The 6,535-nt window shown below is 33.8% G+C and overlaps 2 non-coding genes across 2 annotated transcripts; both read right to left on the bottom strand.

The window, feature by feature from the left end:
* Positions 1-1,231: 1,231 nt before the first annotated feature.
* Positions 1,232-1,305, bottom strand: TRNAM-CAU (transfer RNA methionine (anticodon CAU)). The gene has a single exon. It is a non-coding gene; the product is annotated as a tRNA-Met (tRNA).
* An 11-nt stretch (positions 1,306-1,316) lies between these two features.
* On the bottom strand, positions 1,317-1,389 carry TRNAT-UGU (transfer RNA threonine (anticodon UGU)). Its single transcript has one exon. It is a non-coding gene; the product is annotated as a tRNA-Thr (tRNA).
* Positions 1,390-6,535: the final 5,146 nt, after the last annotated feature.

Raw genomic sequence — 6,535 nt, 5'->3', positions numbered from 1 at the left:
ATCCCTGTATTTGTAATATTTCAGTATCATCCATGTGTATTTTCATACACTCGCCATCTACGTTAGCTAGATCAGAAAATTTGCTACAACTCCATTGTATGTAGGCATTATACTTTTCTAACAATGTTTCCAGTGCTATTAAAAATTCTTTTTCTTTTTTCATTATTACTCCTTTTATTTTTTAAGTTTTAGCGGTATTAATCACTATATTCATAATTTTGTATTCTGTTGCACGTCCTGGAAATAGCTCGCCCCACTTAGCTACCACAACTCATCCCATCAAACAGACTTAGTACGTTGATGTTCATGCTTGCGTATCCACTAGGGTATCGCGCCAATCTGTGCCTTCTAGCTCAGCATAACCTACTCTGGTGCATCGTATGTGTGTGCACCAATTATATGACCCTGCTGTTGGTTTTGTTGGATATGATTGGATGAGGCCATCCTCGTCGGTGGCAACCCATCTGTGGTTGTATGGGGTGGTTAATGTTATGCCAAAATATTCAACTGATTTTGCTACCATTACTTTCATCTATTATTACCTCAGGCATGTTTTTTTGTGAAAAGTTCGCGTAAATAATTGTTTATTGTTGTTTGCGTATCTTGTACAGCAGCATCAGCAGCATCAATCTCGGAGCCGTTTGCAGCAGCATAAGTATAACGGGCAGCACCCACAGTATAACGGACAGCAGCTATAGCAGCAGCAACAGCAGCATGAGCAGCAGCAACAGCATAATGGACATCCGCAGCAGCATAAACAGCAGCAGCATAAACAGCAGCAGCATGAGCAGCAGCAGCAGCAGCAGCAGCAGCAGTATTGGCAGCATTGGTAGCAGTAGCATAAGCCTTATAGGCAGCATCAGTAGCATCAGTAGCATCAACACATCCTGTAACATCTTTTAAGTACCCCACAATTAGCTCATATTGCTCAGTGTACGGTTGTATTAACTCTATGTGTATGAGTGCACATTTTTTAGTAAAAGTTACTATATCACTTGCAGAGCATACTTTACCTGCCAGCCATAATAGATCGCTAGTATTGTTGTATCCCCCGATGAGTCTTGTAATGAGCACGTCATCACAGGAACCGTCTGTTTGTTGTATGTATCTCACGTACCCATCTTTGCATGGTTGAAATGATTTAATCTGTGCTTTATTAATTTTCATATACTTCCTCTATATTTTACATAATAAAAAACCACCCAGTGTGTCGGGGTGGTGTGTGATGTGGTGTGTCTTAAGGGACTCGAACCCCTGACTTATCCGTTATGAGCGGATTGCTCTAACCAACTGAGCTAAAGACACTTTTGGTTTGGTGCTGGTAAAATGATTCGAACATTTGACCTATTGTTTACAAGACAATTGCTCTACCTGCTGAGCTATACCAGCTTTGTGGGGTGGGGTCAGGAAACTTATGCCATCTCGTCCTTCTTACTATAGTATTTACCTAGGATATATACTCACTATAGCAAGCTGCTCTACATCTGAGCTACTGACCCCAAAAAAGTAAAACGTGTAATATTTAAAACAGTATATATGATATTTATCTAGGTTTCAATTCGCTTTTAAAGTCTGTGATAATAATGCTCTCTTATTTAACACTATACCTACTTTTTTACGTAACGCTAAAAATCGCAAATCACCTTTCAGGGTTTGAATTTGTTCATGGTTTTCACCATACTTTTCAACCAATTTAACTAAGCGTTTATCAACTTCTTCTTGTGTCAGTTCTCTCATCTCAAAAGCTTCGGATACTGTATAAATGTCTGGGTATTTTTTGGTATCATCGACTGCTTCCAAACCATAATGGGGATAATCTTCCCAATGAAAATTTTCAGGGCAATTAGGGTCAACCACACAACGTTCACGTTTCTCTTCACCTATTTGTTTTACATCAATAAAACCACAATGTACTTCTAAAGCCCCCTCCAAAGCACCACCAACTTCATACTTTGCTAAGTGTACAGTTGCTCTGGTTACAGCCTCTAAAGCAGTATCAAAAAACTCCCAGCCTACGTGTGGGTCATAGCTATAATAAATCTCTTTCATAAATAATCCCAATTAATGTTTATTTTTGTGTGGTGCTAAGGGTAGGGCTTGAACCTACATCTCACGCACACGTGTGATACTCTTCTAGAATACCCTATACTGTATTAATTTTATTTTTCAAATTTTTTTCTAAACTCTTCAACAGTACAATGTGTATATACTGTGGTATAATCCCCTGTTAAATATAGCAGGGATTCTAATTCCTCAGCATCTTCTTTATTGTTGCATAATTGTATAACTCGATCTAGATAGTAAAGCGTTTTATCATGTTCTTCATCCCATACCTCTTTTTCGATAAACACCACATACTTACTTGTATCTGTATTAACTGTATCATTAATATTTACTAAGGAATCCTTCCAATAAAAATCCTCTACATCTAATTTACCTAAAAATATATAAGCATATATATCTTTATTGGGTTCTAAACCCCGTTCCCATTGAAGATTACCTATTACTGGTTTTTCTTTGTAAGAGTACATTCTTCCATTATCATCAGTTGCTATATAATTATGGTCTGGGTTTACATATAGTTTTTTACCGAAATATTTAATAATTTTTGATGGTTTAATAATCATATTTACTTACCCCTATCTACTAACCTAAAAATACCTATTAATATTAATAAAATTATAAATATTATAAAAGAGAATATAAAAGGCAGTAGTACTACTACCCAGTTCCAATCAATAAATCCTGTTAGTTTTAGGGTTATTAGGATTAATTGAAGTAAGCCTAAAAACCCTATTCCAGTATTGTTGTTATTCATAAATTATCCTCCTGATAATATGAAGACTCAAAGTAACCTGTATGGCACTTAGAAAAACCATATGCTATATGGTTTCCATTTACAATCCTATTCTCTAATTTATCATTATCTTTTGGTAAGGTTACTACCCACTTAAGATCGTTAAGTTTTTTAAGATCTTCATCAGTTACCCTCTGAGGATCTATAGCGATAAATGACCATTCAACTCCTAATGATAGAGGTATATTAGTACCTACGTGATATTTGCTAATTATGGTTAAAGACTCTATTAACATATTTAGGGGGTTCATTGTTTTTACTTTCATATTTAGTACTCATATACAATTACATTTAAGTTATTTTTAGTTGCTGTGTCTATCATGTGTTTAGTACCACGACTTTCACCATCCCAAAAAGCTACTAACACATCAGCATATTGTGCCATCTCTTGGTTTCTAATGTACCCAGCAGACTTACCTAAAGTATCCCACTGTGCTGGCATTACTTTCAAGGGATAGCCCTTCTCGGCAGCATAACGCTCCCCTAATTTATCTACACCTTTGGCATTGCCTGATACAATCTCAACATCTTGCATAACTTCCTCATCAAAGAGCTCATCAAGCGTTTTTTTAATGAGTATGTAGTTAGAAAGTTCTCTACTTCCTGCTATAATTATTTTAGTTACCATTTTTATATACTCTTAAAGTGTTCTTACTGTTTGTATCACCTAAACCACATGTAGCTACATACTGGTGTGTTATATCTATATAGAGGGCATACTTATAGTATTTTATTGGTTTTCTTACTATTTTTAAATTCTTCACATATTTAATACCTTTATTTAATACTAGTTAATGTTATATTTAACTGATCATGGTGTCTGCTATCATCAAACCATGAATTATTATCTACTAGAATACCCATCTCATCTAGGTATTCAACAATACTTTCTGCTAGTGGTATTTCACAAGGGTCTAGCTTATAAACAAATTGCTCTAAGGTAACCTCTCTAATGTCTAATATGGTAGCTTTGTCTAAAGTACCTTGTACTATCTTATTGAGTGCTTTTAACGCTGTATCTGAGCAGTATAGATCTAATACAACAGACACCAAACCCTCATCAGTTATATGTTTAATAACTATAGAACATCTATTAACTATAGTTACAGTCTGTATATTAGGTATATGAACTATACTATCATGGGTTACTATATACATAACTACACCTCTTCCCTTTTAGTTTCTAACTCAATAAATATTTTTTCAATAATAAGCCCAAAGAATTCAGATCCTCGGAGCATAAAATAACTGTGAGTAAAGTAAGGGTATCTTTTAGATTCTAACCATAGTTTGTAGTCTTTCTTAACTTTAGGAATGGTTTCAGTATATGGGGGTTTAATACGTTTCCCTAATCTAAGTAATACTTTTTTAACTTCATCATTTTCTAAATCTTGTAATAATTTTTTCATTTTGTTGCCTTTATACTATAAAATTTATGTTTGCCTTCAGTATACAAATAGTTTAAACGTTTATTTTTAAACCCATCTTTACTAAAAAACGTAACCCCATTAGGGTTTTTGTATACAACATTCCTTAATAAAAACCACATAGCTAAGGTATTGCTATAGCCACTGGTTCTAGGTGTTTTTATATACCTAGTCCATTGGAACTGACCTTTTTGATACACGACTTTGCATACTGTATTAGGGTATTCTTTATGGTTTTTACGGTTCATTATGGTTTTAGCTACATATACTTGCCCTAAAAGTGACTCACCCCTAGATTCATGATATATGCTGTTAGACAGGCATTTAATCTCCTGCCTGTCTAACACACTTACTAAAGCTAATAAATAGTATATTACTACCATTAAGAGTACCTTGGAGCTACTGCCCCTTTATTTTGGTTTTGATATTTACCTTTATATTTCTTAGGTACTTTAATATCAAGTAATACTACTTGTGCTATACCAACACCTTTACTTAATTTGAGTACACCTAATCGGTTAAATTTAAGCTCTAGTGTTAGGTAACCATACCAACTAGGTTCTATGATAGTATTAAATAAGGATAACCCTTCTCTTGCAAAAGTACTCTTGTCAAAGACAACACCGCACGAAGTGCAGGGAAGATAAAAGAATTCTTCTGAAGAGGCTAGGCAGAAACTACCTAAACCCCATTTGTTTCCTACCTTATGTACACTAAACAAACCAAAGTTGTAAAAGGTAACATCCTCCGCTAAAGCTATATCATAACCTAAGAGACTTTCACCCTTAGATACACCCTTATACTTTGATGGTTTATTAAAAGGGTATATAGCCGTTTTAAGTGTTTTTAGTGTATTATTAATCATAATCAATTCCTATTTTGTTTATTAGTCTGCTACACACTAATTGTTTAATTTTCTTTTTAGAACCATAATCACATACTTCTATATATATAACAGAAGTAGGACTTTGATAATGAAGAATTGCCCTATACATTGGTTTATGATCCTTACCGCCATTACGTTCAATAGTAAGGTAGTCTGTTAGTTTAAGACCTAACCAGTTAAAATAGTTATATACGGTAGAAACAGCGGTTGTTGGTGTACATGTATTACTATTAGGTTTACTGCTCATTATATATCTCCTGCATAATGCCAATATGAGGTAAACATATAGTGTTTGCCTAAATATACTTTTCTTGAACTGAGCCTTGGATTAGTTAAACCACCTAATTCACAAAACCCTAAGTAACTAATTTGCAGTATCATGATAACTTACTCCAGTAATATTTATTACAGTTATGGTTGTTAAATTTTTCTATTGATTTTGTATTTAATATTATTTTCATTATTAATCTCCATGTACCCTACATTCCATAAGTATGCCATAAGCTACATCATCGCAATAATCTTGATAAGCCATACGCTGTGCCCCTTCTTTCAGTTCTCTATCTAATTTAAAACCTAATTTATCCCTTAAAAAATTTAGAATATATGTAGGATTTTCATCTCCAAGTACATCACCTAATGTTTTTCCTTTGTACTTACCAAAGCCTAAGGTAGAAGCGTATGTTAGTATTTTGTGTGTATCATTAAATTTAATCATACTAAATCCTTTATATCTTTAAATTTTTTTAGGTTTTTTTTAGTGGTATCTAAATAGGATGGCAAAAATGCACGTATATGTCTTAAAGTAGTTAAAGTTAAAAAATCAGGATTATGTGTAACATAAATATTTGTACCTTTTATAGCAGCTACCAAAGTAAGATAACTGTATAGATACCTTGTACCATTAACTTCTTTAACTACAGCTTTATTATAAAAGCTTCCTTTACCAGTACCTGTTTGTAAATAATATTCACTCATTTAAACCTCTAAGTATGCTGCTAAAAACAAAAGTAAAATAAACCAAACATATAAAATTAAGTCTACCATAATGGGTCTCTCCCTAATTTAGCTAAATCGTGGTAAGCATCTAAATCATATGCATACGTAGCATGCCTAGGGCTCACTGCCGAGTGGGTTAGAAAAGCTCTTATGTGTCTCTTTGTTGTAGCTGTCCATAGAGTTGTGTCTTTTGTAATGTAAATCTCTGCATCAATTATTGCTGCTACCAACGTGCTGTAGCTGTACAAATACAGGCTTTTACCTTTCACTCTTACATATGCTTTTTTATAAAAACTTTTTGTACCTGTTGTAGGTTCTAAATAATATGTATTCATTTATACTCCTTTTTCAATTGTATCTACAATA

This window comes from Hesperophylax consimilis, unplaced genomic scaffold, assembly GCF_061612785.1.
Source record: "Hesperophylax consimilis isolate HC1 unplaced genomic scaffold, BYU_Hcon_1.0 scaffold_128, whole genome shotgun sequence".
Lineage (NCBI taxonomy): Eukaryota > Metazoa > Arthropoda > Insecta > Trichoptera > Limnephilidae > Hesperophylax > Hesperophylax consimilis.
Note: the sequence above shows the minus strand (reverse complement) of the source record. Positions and strands in the feature narration are given on the sequence as shown.